The sequence below is a fragment of the Carassius gibelio genome, chromosome B4 (assembly GCF_023724105.1).
Source record: "Carassius gibelio isolate Cgi1373 ecotype wild population from Czech Republic chromosome B4, carGib1.2-hapl.c, whole genome shotgun sequence".
NCBI classification, from domain to species: Eukaryota; Metazoa; Chordata; class Actinopteri; order Cypriniformes; family Cyprinidae; genus Carassius; species Carassius gibelio.
Genome location: NC_068399.1, coordinates 21,035,511 through 21,054,529, shown reverse-complemented (window position 1 = coordinate 21,054,529; position 19,019 = coordinate 21,035,511). Strand labels below are relative to the sequence as shown.

At 39.5% G+C, this 19,019-nt stretch overlaps 1 protein-coding gene and 1 long non-coding RNA gene across 2 annotated transcripts in view; one reads left to right on the top strand and one right to left on the bottom strand.

Annotated features, from left to right (window-relative positions):
- LOC127956567 (uncharacterized) overlaps positions 1-19,019 on the bottom strand; it is a 355,838-nt gene that overhangs the window by 240,454 nt on the left and 96,365 nt on the right. The gene's annotated exons all lie outside the window — the stretch shown is intronic.
- On the top strand, positions 499-2,553 carry LOC127956375 (uncharacterized). The gene is made up of 3 exons (XR_008153544.1): positions 499-705; positions 1,243-1,345; positions 1,508-2,553. It is a non-coding gene; the product is annotated as an uncharacterized LOC127956375 (long non-coding RNA).

The window sequence follows — 19,019 nt, the reverse complement described above, 5'->3', positions numbered from 1 at the left end:
GGCAACAACAACTCAACCTGTAAGAAATCGAAAAGACATAAGTACTCGTTCATTCAACTTTCAACCTATAACCCATGTTGAACTTGCAAAACCTACAATCAGATCTGAGATTTCTCAACGGCAATCGAGTGAAAGGGACAAATTTAGCCGCCAGCCCCATAGACTCCCATTCATTTTGCACTCATGGCGATCGCCCCCAGTGGAACTCTGATGGTACTGCAACCAAAAATTCGGTACAATATGACTTAATAGGCAGTGGGAAGGCTCTCCGTAGACAGGCTCTGCTATTGACTTTTTTATTATTATTTATTTATCTATTTTTTATTAGCAAACAAACAAATGTACATACAAAATAGGTACTGACTAAACAATATTAACAATTCTCCGAGGCAGACATACAATATGCAAATACAATATGTAATAGTGATGTAATACTATAAATGCACAATCACGAATTTGCAATGCGACCATCCCTACGTCATTACTGTGCGACTTTACACGAGAAACATCCGTTTTTCCCATCCACATTCTTGCGTAAGCAGATGTTAACGTTTAAAACATTTAAAACAAACCTAAAAAAGTAAGGATCTGATTAAGGGAAAATACTTTAATAACAAAATTCCACATGGTGGTTATCACACATTGCCACAAGGAAAATAACATGGGTCCCGGAGAATAAGTTTTTTGATGGTAGTTTAAAAGACGGTGAGTAAATGTTGTCGATGTATAAAATTCACACTGAATAAACAAATTTGATGAAGTAAATACGTCTGTGAAAAATAAAATCTATTGTAAAACGACTGCCTAGTTCTTAGATATGAAATCTTATTATTAATGTTAAGTACTTTAAAAAAACAAAAACGTTTATACAATTTTCTTAAAAGAAAAGTTTAATCCAATTATTCTTTTTATATATATATTGCAATAATGTATTTACATTATCGACCAGTATATACAAAAAATAGTTCAGTGTGCATAAAAAGGACAAAACATGTAATGTATTCTTTTTGAGTCTCATGTCCCTCTCATTCTTTCTCAGCTCAAGGGTTTACTTTCAAAAGGAAGGAGAAAATAAAACATGAATATTATAAACTTCTCAGAAAAGAGAGGAAGAATATGCAGTTAGAGGAGGAATATCCCAAACATCTCAGACATCTATACCTTTCTGAAAGAGAACAGATACACTCACACACACACACACACACAAAGCCACATTTGTGATTTTTTAATTGTCCTCATCAGCTCCCACAAGACTGCATTCATCCAAAGGAAGTAGAGAATGTCATCGTATCAGAAGACAAAGCAAGAAAATGAAAGGATAGAGGAGCGTACAAGAAAACGAGAGGTGAGGAAATAAAAACTGTACAGTTTTCCATTCCCTAATGAATCTCCAATGTGATGTAATTAAGGAAGGATGCCTTATGTCATGTAAATATACAGATTATTATTACCCTTTACATTCTTTGGAAAATGATTGATGCATGTTTTATTATGTGTGTCTGTGAAGGAATTTTTGAAAGACAAAGCTCAGCGAGAGGAGGCTCTGAAAAAAATATAAGGAGAAGAAAATAGCAACCTATCAGTTGTTGAAGAGAGAAAAAAAAATCAAGAAAGGTCAGCCCAACCTTAATCTGCATATGGAGCTATTGCTGCAAAAGATTCAAGCTCAGCGCAAATAATTCAGTGTCATCCCACACAATAAACTGTGCAGTTTGGGTGAGTGTTTTCTGACCTCTAGGATGTGAAAAACTTTGCATACCTTTGTTTTTCCCAAGTAATATTTCTTGTAAATAAATATTAAATGATCCTCCAATTAAGTTAATTCAAGCTGACAGTACAGAACTAATGCTATGGCTATACGCTTATGGAACAACATGAAGCTTTGTACTATCTATTAAGTGGTAAATCTATTTTTATCATTGTATTTAGGTCGATAATGCCATCAGGCATTGTGCCTAAAAGTGCTTCCTTAAACATTTATAGCATAATTTTCTTCTTTTCTTTTACAGTTTTTTTAAAAATTATTTTTCTGACAAGACAAATGAATGATATCTTTTGTTTATTAGGTGAAAAGCATTGATGTCAAAATAGAAATAAGAGGCCAAATACTAAAATACAAACATTAAACTTTGTTGATAATGAATTCTGCAAAGCATGTAACCTTTCATACAAAAATATTTAAAATAGCACAAAAACATAAGGCATTGATGCATTAGTAGCAATATAAGAAACTCCCAGTAGCTCCAGTTACTGTAATACTATTTTGATGAACAGAGGCAGATGCTGTGGTCACTCATATGGCCCCTCCCTCCTTCCCCACATTATCATAGTCTGTTTTTAAAAACAAGCAAATTCACATGTTCATTTTTATAAATGCATCACAAATTTACATTTAATAGGGCTTAAATGAATAAAAGTAGATTATGGCTAAAGGTGAAGACAACCTACCTAACAGGTTTCTTTTATTTCCATTGCTGTTCTTCACATCATCATACTCCTCCTGATCTAACTCTGGTATATATGTGAAATAAAACCTCACATTGTAATGTGTAACACAGCTTGTGGCCTTGATCTTTTTATGCTCATGACTGTCTGAACTATTAGATTTACCCTATATCAGCGGTTCTCAATTCCAGTCATCGTGCCCCAATGCTCTGCACATATTGTATGTCTCTTTTTGCTAACACCCCTGATTTAGAAGTGAGCTCCATGCATGAACTGTGTTGCCATTGACATGGTCTCTACACAGTGTTTACTGCTCCCTACTCCCTGAGGAGGGGAAATCTGTTGAAGTTGACTTCACTTCAGAACATTCATTCATGGATTTGCGTTTTACAATGTCCGTCTGCACACACGGACAAATGTGACATCATATACCTCTGTAAATCAATGCAATTTAAATTCACGTCTCGCAAACTTTAATGCACTTTTAATGGAACATAAATGTTCGCTTCGAACTGGGATCATGGTGGAATATCCTGTGGTGCCCACTTTGCAGGGCACTTATGTTTGAATAGAACAAACGTCTGAAGCAATAATAGAAACATACAAATTTAGCAGAGCAGTGGAGCGCGAGGACTGGAATTGAGAACCGCTGCCCTATATAAAGCCTTGTTAATTAATGGAAGAAATGCATTTTCAATATTATATAACCATATATAAGAGTGATAATAAATTACAGTTCTGTGTGACTCACCTGTTACACCTTGAAAATTCTGTCCAATAATGATGACATCATCATAACTCTCTGGTGTGTCCACTACACATACATGAAGATATGAACAGAACAAATGTCACATCATCATATCAGTTCTAAAGATCAAGGTATTATGTTAAGGATGCCATAGAATGCATTGATACATTATTTTAAATTATTTTCTGATGTCCCCAGAGTGTGTACGTGTAGTTTTATCTCAAAATACCCCACAGATAATTTTTTATAGCTTCTTAAAATTGCCACTTTTAGGGTATGAGCCAAAAATGACTGTATTTTGTGTTTGTCCCCTATAAATGAAAATGAGCTGGTACTCCTGCCTCCCTTTTCAGACGAGTGTGGAGCTTCAAGAGCTCATTATTGCGGGCACATACGGGTGTTACAATTTAACTGGTGGTGACCGTGTTACTGACCTCACATTGCTTCCTAATGCAATTTTTAACTACCACATCAATACAAATGAAGTGACGTGACATACAGCCAAGTATTCATGCTCTGCATTTAACCCATCCAAAGTGCACACACACAGAGCAGTGAACACACACCCAGAGCAGTGGGCAGGCATTTATGCTGCAGCGTCCGGGGAGCAGTTGGGGGTTCGATGCCTTGCTCAAGGGCACCTAAGTCGTGGTATTTGAGGGTGGAGAGAGAACTGTACATGCACTCCCCCCACCCACAATTCCTGCCGGCCCAGGACGGGCACAATTCCTGCCACAATTCCTGCCGGCCCAGGACTCACAACCCTTCGGTTGTGAGTCCGACTCTCTAACCATTAGGCCACGACTTCCCACATAACTCATGGAGGAAAAGCAATCCTTGGCAACAGTTTTATAGTTTATTCTTTTAAAAAAATTCCATCAAAAAAAATTTACGTGGACATGACAACTCTGCATCCAACACCAGCTGCAGGAGTCAGATTTGACTGATCACAGGTTTAGAAGAGAGAGATGGGTGACAGACAATGCTGGAGGATGTGCTGTTCAGATCCTGAGCTCATTGAAAATAAATGATATCCTCTGCATATTGATTGCCCCCTGATGCGCAAAAATTATATGTAATATTAGAATGTTTGCGGGAGTGGACGAGACTTGACAGTCTTTTTCAGGGCTCTAATACAAAAATGCACTCTATGAATGGCGATTTTGAGCGATATATAAATCCTGACCGGATGCATTTTTCAAGGTCCAAAAAGACGACATGTCCGGGAAAAAGAGGACGTATGGTCACCCTGCAGAAAACAACTAGGGATGCACCGAAATGAAAATTCTTGGCCAAAGCTAAACAAAATGAAACACTGGGCCAAACGGCAAATACCGAACACGGATTATCGCATCTCCCCTCCCCCACCATGTAGGCCTATTTTTACTATTTTGTACTGCTTTTCAAATAAAAAAAATATATATTACAAAACAACAATTTTAAAATATCTACTTAACACTGAATTTTTTCAGTCTTGCTGAGCAGAAGATAATTATTTTAAAACATTAGAATATATTACCGATCCCAATTTGTAAACTATGTGTGAATGTTATAATAAATGTATTAATAGAGCTGTTGCACTTTGTACTTTGAACCCTATAGCGCCTGCGAGCTCGTGCAGCACTGTCAGAATACATGCAATGTGTGCATGCATTAGAAAATATAACATCCTGCAGTTTATTTACTAATCGTTTGCGACCATTTCGCGATTTAAATCTCAAGCATCAACCATCACCAGCATGAACCACCTCTTCTCATCAGAGACATGATGCAGTACTATAGTGTTTGTATAGTGGTTGTCTTTCATGTCCGCGGGTCGAAGCGACCCCGATACAAATAATGTGATATTTAGCCCCTAAAATGCGAACTTTACCAAGGCAACCATGCCATAAAACTTTAATTTTTTTATCGGGGAACCTCCTGGAAACCCGAATGGGCTAGTTTTGGACTAGTTTTGAGAAGCAACTGGGCAGGATTTGTTGTGAAAACCTGGCAACCATGATCTGAACACACAAGCTGGAGATAATACTTCTAATTAAAGGAGCGTTTTTACTGATGAGATGTGCATGAAAATTGCATTCGATTTTTTGCACAGCCCTAATATATATATATATATATATATATATATATATATATATATATATATATATATATGCAGCTATACAAGGATGCATCCTGATTCCTGCTGTTTGAGAAGTAACCACTTGAAACTTCTAGGCAAGTGGGTTGAAAATAGTTGGAGCTAATCTCTGCAGGATATAGGCCCACCAGGAGCAGGGTTGGACATCCCTGTTTTATGTATTTTAAATATTTAATCCAATTACAGCATAAGAGAGTGACACCTGTCTCACGATCTGGTTTCAGTCCATCAGTGATGACATCATCATAGTATCCCAGTGTGATTCCCTTCATCTCTTCTGCATCAACACAAAATATGTTTGGATAAAAAAGCCAAAATATATTTTTGTTACATGTCATGAGACATCATAAACATTTGGTAATTAATCATGTGATCAATTAAAAAGATCACTGACCTTTTAGGCCACTGCCATTGGTGACATCATTATAATATGCTGTCTTGAACCTGTTTGCTAAAAGGAGAGCAGACTTTTTATATATAAGTGAACGGCAGTATTTGAATAGTATTGTGTCATTAATAAAACATGTAACAATGTATTTATTTAGATGAGTTCTTAAAAAAAGGATTTGAGTCATCTCTAACCTGAGTGCAGCTCATCAGCATCTTCATAGCCAGAATGCAGTTCTTCAGAGAAAAGACTCCCTGTTAAAGAAAGGCAGAACCATGTCAGAAACATGTTAATCATTACAAACAAACTGAATCCTCATTTCCTTTGCATATTAAAGAAGAAAACACAACACAAATATTAATTATTCACATTTTAAAATAATTTTAGGCAGAAATGCCTATTAGCAAACACACATTTATCCTCACACGAACCCATTCCTCACTGCCTTCCCGAAATACACACACACACACCTGCACCTATACTTAAAAACACATGAACACCTCCTCATGACAATCTAAAAAAACTCACAGGAAGAGACACTCACACAGACTCACTGACACACTCTCACACACACACACACACACACACACAGAGACACACACACATAAACATGCACCTGCAGCTCTGTGGTTTTCTGTCAGGAATTCTGTGGTTTGCAGAAGGAGGTTTAACAGGACTAATAATAGATGAACATCAACTGTCTGACAGACTCTTATTAATGTTATTAAATGAGATTGATGACTAATGTCTCACCCCTCTGAGTGAAGTGATTGCGTCTGTGCTGAATCTCCTCATAAATGGCCTCAGTCTTCATCCTGTGTCTCCTCTTAGAGAGAGCTGTGAGTGTAGACAGACAAACCTGCTGTGTCAGTTCACAACAGGTGAAGTGAAAGTGATATACAGCCAAGTATGGTTACCCATACTTAGAATCGTGCTCTGCATCTAACCCATCCAAATTGCACACACACAGCAGTGAACACACACACACACCATGAACACACACCCGGAGCAGTGGGCAGTCATTTATGCTGCACTGCCCAGGGAGCAGTTTGGGGTTCAGTCCCTTGCTCAAGGGCACCCCAGTCATGGTATTGCCAGCCCAAGACTTGAATCCACAATCCTCTAACCATTAGGCCATGACATCCCCATAAACACATGACTGATCACACACTGAATAAGACACAATATGACAGTCTCTGGATCTCTCCTACCTCTCCTCATCACTCTGTTCTGTTGAATCAGTATAAGCAGTGGCACTAAGAGCAGTAAGAGCACAACTCCCAGAACAATCACAAGCACTGGGGGGACGGAGAGAGTTTGTGGAGGAGAGACTGATGTTGAGCGCACTGGAGGAGAAACTGGAAGAGAAACTGGAGGAGAAGCTGATGTTGTTGCAAGAGTAGTGGACACTGACAAATCTGGAAAAAAAATACTGAAATTCAGTTCATGGAAAAATATAATACACTTCTAACAGGGGTGCCCGAACACAGTACTGGAGGGCAGGTGTCCTGTAGAGTTTAGCTCCAACCTCAGTTAGACACACCTGAACCAGCTAATCAAGCTAGGCATAGAAACTTCCCGGCAGGTGTGTTGAGGCAAGTTAGAGCTAAAGGTCTGCAGGACCGTTTGAGCACCACTGCTCTAAAATGATCTAAAAATGAATATTATTCCTTTGTGTTTGCTGTGACCTGCACAGGTGAGTCCGGCGAGTCCTTTGTGGGAGCAGTCAGTGTGGTTTTTAAGTGAGAGAGGACAGTCCCACAGGTGAATCTCATACCCTCTGCACTCGACTCTGTTCATCCACACAACACTTTCACCAGCACCAAAGACTGAATTCCCATCAGCCCTCAGTGCTGCTCCACAACCCAGCTGCCTGCAGACCACCTGAGCATCGCTGATGTCCCACTGATCATCACAGACTGAGCCCCACACAGCGTTATGATACACCTCCAGCCTCCCAGAGCACCGACCCTTACCTCCACTCAGTCTGAGAGGAACATGATCTAAAACACACACATCAACCGGCACTGAGTAGCTTCAGCACAACATTTACAACAAAATACACTAGGGATGCACCAAATCCAGGATTCGAATTCGGCCGAATACTAGGCTTTTTGATGGGGTTTGGTTTCGGACCTTAGATTTTTTTTCCACCGAACCGAACCCTAGGCTTGCGCTATGCTGCTCGACGTCACACGGCCGTTGATTACGTGATGGTGTTTACATGAGGACTGTTCTGTAGCAATACAGAGCCAGTCACATTGGGCGCTGACATGGAGATGGCGAGCTTGAGCGGGGAGTTCTTTGGCGTGAGTGAGCAGGAGTAAGTATTCTGATTAATTATTTTGTATAGTATTTTAAAATGTAACGCCAGTACGCCATATTAAGTTAATTTCCTGCGAGCTTCTCCTCCTGTCTGTGAAGTAATGCGACAGAGAGACGAGTGGTTATGACGCAATCGTTAGCCTATTTTTTATAAAAACTGCTTCTACGGGTCCATAATGTAACATAGAAGGTAATGTAGCCCTTTATACATTGTCGTGTTTCTTTAGAAATAAATAATTGACAAACTGAGTCTTTAAACGCCTCAGATGTAAAGTTATTTGCTGTCAAAGTGACGCAAAAATGAATGGGAGTCAATGGGAATGCTAACGCAAGTGAAGTTCTGCTACAAGATGGCAGCACGCAGCCGACTTCAACTTCCAGTCGACATCCTTGCCGCCTGCTTACACCTGTTAATGCAGAGCGTCTTGTTTTTTTTTAAAGGAAATTTCATGTGAAAGGTTAGAGGTTTTACATTAATTTAATTATGACGCAGGAGATGTGTGTGATCTTCCGTAATATTTTTCGTAATATTTGGCTACTGTTCTAATCATAGCCTAGCCTACTGTTATAAACGAAAACTTCCTGTTTATTGAGTAAATGTTCAATAACATTAATTTCAGTTAAGTCACCCAACATATTCTGGTTTAAAAAAGAAAAGAATAACGCTTTTCTTTGCATTGTTGCACATTCATTGAAAGGTTTTGGTTTGTACTTGGGTAAGCATAGGCTTATGGAAATTGTCAAAATATTTTTTTCCCACTTGTCATCCTGGCATAATGTTTGCTAATCTTTTTTTTTTTTTTTTACAGTTAAAATAAAATGAAAAATACACTTCTGTGGATGTTGTTTACTTCATTAATGTGTTTTACTGTATTAATTAAATGAGGATGTGAGTAGGATTTGGTATTTGGATTCGGATTCGGCCGAATCTTAAACACTCGATTCGGTGCATCCCTAAAATACACTTATACTGAAGACAGGATTTTACAAGAAAATATCGCAGTGCACAGAATAATATATGAGGCATACAAGAGAATACATCCTTAAACTAAGACACATTAGCAAATGTATTATCAGGAAACTTACTTGAACACTGTCTCTGGTGAGGAGATGCTGAACATGTCAGACGACTCCGAGGAGACTCATCACTCTCCTCCACTGAAATAAAACATTAAACAATCAAGACTCTTCTCACCTGCTCTGTTTAGTTTTGCAGAAAAATCATACCACATAATTATAGCATAAAAAGAAAATATGACTACTGAGACTAAATTAAATAATTTAAGTATCATCTCACCTGAGCAAGTAATTTTGGCCACTTCATCGTCACCACAGTTATTCTGTCTCCAGAGTGAAGATGGACACTGCCATAAAGAGGAATCATGTGGTCGACATGTAACTTTATCCAGCCAGTTAGGAGCTGATTTCACTCTTGTTGCAGAAGCAGATAAATCACCAGATCTTCCACAGTTCAGCTCTTGACAGATCAGACTCACTGTGTCTCTGTCCATCTGGTTCCAGCACACATTACCCCAGGATCCATTGTAGAAAACCTCCACGTTCCCTTCACAGCCCTCAGTTAACCTGATCTCTTTAAACTCTAGATACAGAACAGAATAGGAAAGTCCTTTTAAAATATCTGAACTGAAAAACCTTGCCATCATAAACTTGAAAGTGTTGAAAGCTTATTTCTAAAACCTTTATATCAACTGAAAAACTAAATTAAATAAATAAATACAGCAGCTCGTTCACCTGAGCACACGACTCCTACATCCTCCTTGTGTTTACAGTCATGTTTTCCCCAGTCTGAAGAAGAGCAGCTCCAAAGGGACGTCTCATTCCCCTCACACTCCACCTCATCCAGCCATATGTGTCCAGAACCAGGACCAAACCAGGCTGGTACCTGCTGGTTACTGAGGGCCACTCCACACTGCAGCTGTCTGCACACCACATGGGCATCTTTAATATCCCAGGAGTCATCACACACTGTCCCCCATGAGCCGCTGTGAAAAACCTCCAGCCTCCCTGCACAGTCTCCCCCAGAACCCACCAGCCTGATGGACCCTCGACCTGATATTCAGAGACAGAAAAACACATCACTGATCACGAACAAATGAAGAATCTGTCCAGATGTTGTTGTTCTCACCAAGGCAGGTGATGTACAGCTGTTGTGTGGAGCTGCAGTTGAGAGTTTGTGGAGAGCTGCAGTTCCCCAGATGAGCTTCACTCCCAGAGCACTGGAAGCCCGTCACACACTCATGACTGTGTTCAGGACTGGATGAAGAGGAGCCATAGAAGTTCAGCACAGAGCCACAGCCCAGCTGTCTGCAGACCACAGAGGATTCAGTGAGACTCCAGGAGTCCAGTAGAACTCTCCTCCAGACCTGATGGAAGAAAACTTCCAGCTCCCCCTCGCACTGTCTCTCTCCAGACAACCGCACCAGACCATCATGAAGAGCCAGAGAGGAATCTGAGTGAAAGATGTGGCATTTTATAAAGATAATACTATTAAGGTTATTTATGCATTAAAAATTTTTTTCAATAAAATCCTCTCACTAGAGCAGATGACTCCAACATCTCGTCTGTGAGAACATTCAGCTCGACTCCATGAAGAGATGGAACATTCTGAGAGTTTTGTTTCATTCCCGTCACAATCAAACACATCAGCCCAGGTTTCATTACTTCCCTCTCCAAACCAGTCTGATCCCACAACGGACACAGCAATCCCACAATTCAGCTGTCTACACAGGACACTGGCGGCTCTCATATCCCAGCATGCATCACACACTGTACCCCATTTACTGAAGTACAGATATTCAACTCGACCAGAACAGATGTCAGGACCGTTTACCAGCCTGAGATCATTGTAAACTGGAAAAAGAATACAGAGCTCATTTAAATTGATCAAACAAAGAAGAAGTTCATCAAATGATTAAATTATACTATTTAACAATTAGATTTCCTTGTTAGAGGCTGAACATTGACATTTTACCAGAACATATCAGTCCCACGTCATTGTCATTGGTGCAGTTTATATCATGTAAGATTGATGATGGACAGTGTCGAATGGTTGCTTCATTTCCTCTACACTGAATCTCTTGTGTCCACATCTGAGTGTATCCTTTGTCAAAAGCAGCTGCTCCCAGCACCTGTACAGGAGCCCCACAGTCCAGCTCTCTACACACAACCTCTGCATCCTGCTGGTCAAAGGCAGCAGCACACACTGTGTACCATGTGTTCCCACGAAGTATCTCTAACCTCCCAGAGCACAAGTGAGGTCCATCAGCAAGTCTTGTAAATCGTCTATAGTTTATGGTTTCTGATTTCATTTACACACACACACACACACACAAATATATCACCAACAGCAAGTCCTTTAATTAATATTGGATTTTTAAATGGATGAAAGTAATAATAATACTCTTGTACCATGAAATATCATTTAGTTGTTTATGAATTGCTTTAAAAACAAATTACACACCCTTTATTTTAAATTGTGTATGTTTATGAATGGAATTCTGATCAGTGATGCATTAAGAGGGTAATTTACGGAGCAGCTCACCTGAACATTTGACTCCAGCATCTTGATTATGACCACAGTTATGAACAGCCCATCCTTTTGATCTACAATTCTTCAGTGTTAACTCTGATCCACTACAGTACAAATCATCCATCCAGATTGGTCCTGATCCTCGTCCAAAATGAGCTCTACCCAGAGCCTGTACAGCTTCTCCACATCCCATCTCTCTGCACACCACTGCAGCATCATCAATGCCCCAGTATTGATCACACACTGTTCCCCACTGACCATTATGATGAACCTCCACTCTACCACTGCAGGGACCGTTACCACCAACCAACCTTACAGTTTCAAAATCTGTACATGAAAGAGAGAGAAAGGGATTTAACCACAGCAGTAGAACAGAAGTTGGTAATTATAAATATTATACATATTGGACAAACTGGACAAATAAAGCTGGACAAGAGTAATTGAAGAAAACTAATAATTATGTTATTTAATACAAAATTATGCAGATGGCGCTCTGAGTCATAGCTGGGTGCCGCAGACAGACCGGTGTGTCTACACTCATAGAGAATAATGTGTTAGAATTTTAAAGACGTGGCGCGATGCGACGTGGCGCTGCGTTTCTCGTCTGGTGTGAGACCCCCTTAAGGCCCTGTATTTGTGAAAGTGACAGTTGAGATTCAAATTCACAACATTGCGTCAATGTAAGTCTATGGGATTTTTTGTCAACTTTTTTACCGGAAAGCACTGTTGAAGTTACATTTGCATTTACCATTAAATTTATTTTTGAAGGGAATGCACCGATCCCCGATCCTAAATGCATAATTAACTTGAGCGAGACTATGGAGGTGCACGCAATGGCTGCACACCAGCGCTTGTGAATGTCAAAATGACTAAGATGGCCAATCAAATCAAAGTAGCTGGGGTTTACGGTTCACAGAAGCAGAGCGCGAAGCGTCAGTTTAACGTTAAAGAGAGCGAGATAAGATGAAGCTGCAAATCGTTTAATATTAGTAAGCTTTTAACGATACGTTTATGATAGAAATGTTAGATGACCAACAGCTATATCCAGTGATGCAACAAGTTTATGATCTTCTGACTGTTACTTTTTGCACACTCACAGTGTGATCTCAGATCTGTGTGAGAGTGGGGTGTGCACGCATCAGTTAAAGCAGCTCATTATTGTAGAACGGTCATTAAACTGAACGTTATTATGCACTGGCCTTGTCACAAACTTACAAGTGATGTTCAGTACAGTCACATTGTATATCTGTTATTCAAGAAACTTTTGAAAAGTTAAAAAAAAAAATATTATAAAAAATCAATCTTCAGAAACTATTAAACAGGCCTATTGTTTTTACTTGTTAATCATATCATTTAAAAATGTGTATGTACTGTACAAAGCATTAATGCATTCTATAGGCCTACTGTATGATAATGCAATAAGGGTGGGGGAGGGGGCGTTGGCACAGTGGTTAATCAGAAAAATGTTAAATGGCACATTGTGCCGAAATGGTCCTGACTGACCCCTGCTCTTAACGCTGATATTCAGGTGCATGACTGTATCTTCTAGATATTTCTTACTTGGTATCAAAATGATCTGCTCTTTATTCCTCAAAAAATAATGTACACTACGTGATTGTGACATGTACAATATTTTGGGTAAAACTGCACCAATCCTCCAGGCTGGCCATAAACATGTAAATGTGCCATAAAGAGAGGCAACACAGAACAGAAAATGTAAGCAGCTTTAAAATTATAGTACAAATTTGTATGCACAAATTCTAAAATAAAACACAAATTATAATGGCATTCCTTATAAACAACATATAAAAGTCTAGACAAAACAAATTTCTTTAAAGAGAAACTGAAAAGCACCTATACATCTCTCTATCGTACAAATACAAATGTTTCCCACGAGAGGCGCGGGCACAATCGATTTGTTTTTTTTTCCTTATAGCAGCAGAAACGACTTAAAATAAGAATAACATATTATTTGGAACTGTAAAGGGTTAACTTTTAATTGTGTACACTCATAATTGTGTACACTCATAATTAAATCAAAACATTGTGCTTTTGTAAAATAATGAAAAACAAATAGGGGGCACTTTCAGAATTTTTGGTTTCCTTAAACTTGTGGCGCAGTCACAAAAATTAATCTGTAGATATGTCGCACATTTTTCCCCTGGTTTTGTAAATATGTTTATTAGTCTATTTAAGAGAAATATATTTAACTATTTATTGTAGTCATTCATATGCTGTTTTATTCATTCATATTAGTTTTTCTCCTTACACGAGCACTGCAGGTAAGGATCTTGTGTTCTGATGTTTGTGCTGCTATTTACACCGCAGTGCGTGCCCGTCCGCTATGCGACTACTATTAGCTTAATATTAAGTTACTGTTGTAGAGATTAGGGGTCCTTTGAGCTAAATGCTGCTGAATACATGATCTGTTTTGAAATATTTAATGGCTATATTAGTAAAATGAATGTTTTTCGTTCTCAGTTTGCACGTGATGATGTAAGCAAGGGCCCAATGTCCCCCCAATGCCTATTTAAACACAGGCCTGATGCAACATGAACAGATTTTAAATTTAATGATGCAATAAACACTTCATTTCATTTTATTTTGGACAGCCATTAATGAGTTTTGTTTGACTGTGAAGCGGCCGTTATTTTCCAACCCGTGGTCAGTGGAAGGCTAAGGCCCAATCCCAATTCTATTTTATACCCCTTCCTCTTCCCCTACCCCTACCCCTCCGCCTACCCCTTCCCCTTGTCCCTTGAAACAGTGTCAAGGGGCAGGGGAGAAAATATTCCCCTAAGGATTGGGACACCACTACCATGACGTCACACGCCATCATCATTCGTCGTCTAGCTCTTACAATACACACATATACTGGTGTGCTGGTTTGCATTAGAGCCTTTAATTATCATTCTGTATTAATGAGCTGCTTACTGACACATATGACATGACACATATCGGAAATCACGCAGCTCACACATCCAGGGGAAAATAAGCCTGTCAACGCTGCCCCGCGACTTTTATTAAATACAGTTTAAAGTCTGTGATATGACGTTAGCAAATATTAGCGAATTTTTTGAGTAACATGACCATTAAAATGAACTCCCAATTGAATTTAACATAAAATAAAATGATTACATTTCATCAAAATCTTTATTTATGCCAAAACAGCTTACATTTATGTGTATTTTTGTTCGCTGTAGCAGCCATGTTTCCGAGATAATTAATACCCCTTCGTTTGAAGTGTGGTCCCGAAAAATCTTCATTTGAAGGGCTATCTGGCCCTTCCCCTTCCCCTCACCCCTCAAACCAAAAGAGAATCAAGGGGTAGGGGTAGGGGAAAGGGGAAGGGCTAAGGGGTAGAACTGGGATTGGGCCTAAGCCCCAGCCTTACACATGCTCCACCTATGCAAGGACCACAAATAAAGGTTAGATATTGCCATTTTACCAGAACATATCAGTCCCACGTTGTTTTCTTGAGAGCACTGTATGTACTGTGAAGTTGGACACAGTCGAATGAATGATTCATTTCCTCTGCACTGAATCTCTTGTGTCCACATCTGAGTGTCTCCTTTGTCAAAAGCAGATGCTCTCAGCACCTGTACAGGAGCCCCACAGTCCAGCTCTCTACACACAACCTCTGCATCCTGCTGGTCAAAGACAGCAGCACACACTGACATCCACGTCTGATCATGAAGTATCTCCAACCTCCCAGAGCAGCGAGAACCTCCAACCAGTCTGACTTCTGAGAAAAGAAAGAAAAAGGAACATTGGTAACCCAGGTGAGAACCAGCAACAAGATGATACCTTCAGAAGGTTAAGGTTTGTAGTAATATTTAGACAATGCAGAAAACCATCTGCACACAAATATAAACATAAAACAAACAGCAAGTCAGTGTTTATTTTTTAATGGAAAATTTTTTTTAGATAAAAAAAATGTTTGTTGATTGTTTGTTGAATCAGAATGAGATAAAGATTACGTACATTTTTTGTGCAGAGATTAAAATGAATCTGAAGCGGTCTGTATTTTGACCAAACAATCATAAAATAACTCCAGGATATGTTTTTTTTTTCTTCTTTCATTAACTGAATGCAAGGCATGCTGAATTAATGCAGAGGCTTCAGTCTGTTGCAGAAAAGCAGAGGCTGACAACTAGCAGTGTGAAAACGGGCAGAAATTAGCACACTATCATGAGTTACAAGTTTAATACAGCAATATGTATCACAGCCTACCGCTGAACTTCCCTGAGCAGTTTTAATGTTCTAAAATGTTCTTAATGTTTTAGCGTGGTTGTCGTTGCTAGGAAACATTGTTTTAATTACTGTTTTTACCATGGTAAATGCGTGCTCTAGTCACGTTTGTACTTGTGCAGTTTTGGTTTGCTAAGTAGTAACGCGAGACCAGATGACTTCAATAACAATAATAAGGCGAATATAAAACTGGTTAGTTCACCACGGCACTGGTCGTGTCAGCCCTTGTTTGAAGATCGACGAGTGTAAATACCATTGACTCTACCTGCACGACTCCGTTGAGGAAGGATCACGACAAGTCACTTGAGGATTGCTTTTCTCCCCTTCTCTTAAATTTTTGTAAAGCTTGTTCTCATTTACTTGTTTAGTCAATTGTACTTACAATGTGCTTTCAAATCTTTACTATTACTACTAACACTCGGAAAGCACACACTGTATGTTGAAGGCAGGCCAATCCTAATAATCTCCGGCCTGTCCCTATATCCTTTACTACTTTACTCTCTATTCCAGTTGGTCTCTGGAATAGACATCTTCAGGGGTCAAAATATTTGTCCCGAATCCAAAAGAGACCCATAATTTAATACACCGAACTGACCCGGACCCGTCTATTATTTCAAAGGCTGGACCCAGACCCATGTAGATCCGAGAAGTGCCTACCCGGACCCGACCTGGACCCGTGTATTATTAAAAAGCTGGACCCAAACCTGCCGGGAAGACACAGACCCGACTGGACCCGATTCTCACATATTCCACCTTAAATTGATATTACAAGTCAATAAATTAGTCAAAATTTTTTTACCACATGACCTATTGTGCTTTAAAAGATGCGATGTGCCAGTTTTTTGCTGAATCAAACTTCAAAAGGACATCACACATATTACACTTAACTGCACTTACTTTTTTCTGATGTTCATCTACATTAAGAATGCCCAGACAGAAGAGGTGCCCATAGGTTTTACCTCTTTATATTCGTTTTTTTAGCTTTTTTCGCACATCGCTCATGAACGTATCCATTATTACCATGTGTGCACTTGCATTAACTCTTGAGTCTGCATGCTCTGCTTCTAATGCAGAGAGAGAGAGAGAGAGAGAACTTTTTTTTGGTTCACACTTTTCTTTTCTTAATTTTATAAGCTGCAATTTACAAAAAACACAAGCAGTGTCTGATCACAGCCGGGTGTTCTCCGAGTCCGATGACTCCGATCACACGGTTATTACACACAATGTTAAACAGACCCGGGACCCAAAGTAATAGATTCGGACCCAACCCAGACACGGCTGATCATTTAAAATATACACCCGAACTCGTACGGGTCCCGGGTCGACAGGTCTTGGGTGCACTGTGAAGACCTCTACTCTGAAACTGCCAGTCTGCTGTAAACAAAGCAGAATTTATTTGTTCTATTGCTACTCATTCTGGTCTCAATCTCATGGCCATAACTGCTTTCAACCGATGGAAGGGCTAACGGGATATTTTACATGAAAATACTAATGATCAGCGGGAAAAGAGCTCAAATACATGAGAACCCCGGATAAAACTGGAGGGTTGACAGTTACTAACTACACTTTTGAAACGCATAGTTAAAAGTACATTGTGAGAGGTTGTTAGCACTAACAGTTACTTAACTAGCAGATAGGATGAGCGCAGCTTATTGTTGTCCGGATTACTGTACACTGTTTGTAGGCTTTATGATCTGCAGCTCTTGAACCCATCCATTTGTGAACTGCACATGAGACTCCAATGCCTTTTAGCTTCGGAACTGTTCTGAAGTGTAGGCGCTCACAAAACAAACAAGGTAACATTAGCTGGAGATATCTGTAATGCAAAAGTGCAGCAGCAAGTCGTCGTCAGTGCTCCACTCTTTGTTTGGAATTTTTTATATGGATCCAAACTGTTAATTTGCCAATTTTGTCTGCATACCACTCCATGGCATCCCTATTTAGTGTATCCCTGTAAATCCCACAACCTTTTCGTGATTTTAACATCTTTTTTCTTTCTCCCAACTCTGCTTCTTCACGTTCGACTTGCTGAATGTTTACATCATAGACAGAAAAAGAAATGGACACAGCCATTTGATTCAACTGAGACAAGTGAAGTCAATTAGAAGCATGCATTTCCTGGGGGTCGGGCATACTGCGCAGACTCAAACTGAGCTTTATGACGTAGATGTCACGTGAGCAACCTGTAAGTCTTCTAATCGCTGTGCCAAGAGAAATCTGAATCACCCACCGAATCTTGCAGAAAAGGCGAGCGTGAACAGAAGCAAATTTTGGTAAGTATTCTGATTAATTATCTCCCTTGACTTTATGCCTCCACGTCCCCCCTGATAGCCTCATAGACAGTAAAAGATTGCCTGCGAGCTTCTCCTCTCGTCCATACGGTAATTTCGCAGGTTATGATGCAATTGTTAGCCTATTTTTACAAAAACTGCTTCTACAGGGCCATAACATAAGATACAAGGTAATGGAGCTTTTAATACATTTTCGTGTTTCTTTAGAAATAATTAATGGACAAATGGAGTCTTTAAACGCCTCAGATGTAAAGTTATTCACTGCCAAAGTGACGCCAAAATGAATGGGAGTGAATGGAATGCTAACAGCAGTTGGGGGTCCGCTAGCCAATGGCGGCGCCCAGGGATGGAGACTCAGAGACCTATACTTGCAGGGATTTTGACTGGATCGAGGAGCAGATTTTTTAAAAGTCGGAGCGTCGTGGTTCTTACTTGCTCCAAGCGCTCCACCACCGCTCCACCACGAGTACAATTGGATCTCTCCGATCAAAAGGTTATAATGATGGCAATAACCAAGCAAGAAGTTACATGCTAGTTCTCAAGGAGTTTGTCTGTTACTTTTACTGAATATTTTCGGGTTAAAGCATGATTTAAACAGATTCAGCACATTCATATGCAGTTGCTTTGGCAATAATACATTTAAAAAAAAAAGTAATCTTGCTACTTCATCTGTATCTGATTTGGATTGAGCAGAAATCTGTAAGAAATGCATCGATCTGAAGATAATATAAATGATGAAAATGTACTGTTATTTTCATCACAAACAAAATTTGCACAACAGAAAGCAGGAAATAGCCTACCTTTTAATGCTGACAATGTTATTAGTTTTGCATGTGGTAGAAAAAAAAAGTGCACACAATAAGCCACTTTGAAACTCTCCT